The following is a 1,424-nucleotide window of genomic DNA, read 5'->3' on the forward strand; positions in this document are numbered from 1 at the left end:
GGACGCTCCGGAACGCCACCCGCCGAGCTGCTCCTCCAGCTGCCGGGGCGCGGCCGCCGCTCCGTCACCTCCGGCGGCCGTCCGGAGCCTTTCCTGCCGCCGGCCCGCCCGGTCGCTCTAGCCGCCGACCTCTATGGCCGCCGACCGCTTTCCGGAAGCACGTTCCGGGTGGGAGGGACGTCACTTCCGCCGACCCGCGGCTCCGGGAGGCGGGGCATAGGCTTTCCCCGGCTTGTGATTGGTTGTTGGGGAGGAACTGACAGGCGCTTTCCTTTGCTACCGGCTTCGTGACAATAAAACTTTATTGGTCCCCGAGACGCACGGTGGGCTGGGCGCCGGGGCTGGAGGGCAGCCCGCGTGGGCTGCGCGCGCGTGCGTGTTCACACGGATGCACACCTGTCCGCACACGCACGTGCGCACACACACGCCTTGCGTGGACACGTGTGCGTGCATGCGGCTTGAACTCAGGGCTCGGGCGCATTGCATTACATACACGTAGTCACACGCGTGTCGGTGTGCACACAGTTGCATGTCTCACTGTGCACGTGTGTGCGCCTTAGAATCCACAGGTGCGATATTTAAGTATGTGTTCTGTAGGGTCCTGCATGATAGGCGGGTGTTCTATCCCTGGAGGAAGATCCCTGCGGCATTTACTTATTTATTTGGTCCTGGGGCTTGAACTCGGGGCCTGGGCGCTGTCCCTCAGCTCTTCAGCTCAAGGCGGGCGCTCTACCACCTGAGCCACAGCGCCACTTCTGGTTTTCCGGGCTGGCTTTGAACCGTGATCCTCAGATCTCAGCCTCCTGAGTCGCTGGGATGGCAGGCGGGAGCCACCGGCGCCTGGCTATCCCTACCATTTTTTGCCTGAGTCTTTTTATTTTGCCCATCAGGGGTCTTGAACTCCAGGCCTGGGCGCTGTCCCTGAGCTGCTTTTGCTCAAGACTGGCACTCTACCACTTGAACCACAGCGGCACTTCTGGCTTTTTCTGTGTCTGTGGTGCTGAGGAATCGAACCCAGGGCTTCATGCATGCTAGGCGAGCGCTCTACCACTGAGCCACCTGCCCAGACCTTTAGTCATGTTCGACTGGCTTGTATCACAATTTCCCTATTTCATCTTTCCAGTTAGCTGGGATTACAGGTAAATGCCACATTTCTCAGCTTTTCTTAGTTAGACTGCAGTTCTCACTAACTTTTTTTTTTTTGTAAAGATACTATACAGAGGGTTACAGTGAGTAAGGTAATGAGTACACTTCTTATTGAGTATTGTTACCCCCTCCATTGTTTTCCCCCTACCATCCCTTCCCTCCCTATCTTCCCCGAGGTTCTTTTTTTTTTTTGTGATTAAGTGATTACATAATTTCCTGAATTTCACAGTATTGTAGAATAATGATGCTCATTTAAAGTCACAAGTTCATTCTAACTT

Source organism: Dipodomys ordii, unplaced genomic scaffold (genome assembly GCF_000151885.1).
Source record: "Dipodomys ordii isolate 6190 unplaced genomic scaffold, Dord_2.0 Scaffold69, whole genome shotgun sequence".
Lineage (NCBI taxonomy): Eukaryota > Metazoa > Chordata > Mammalia > Rodentia > Heteromyidae > Dipodomys > Dipodomys ordii.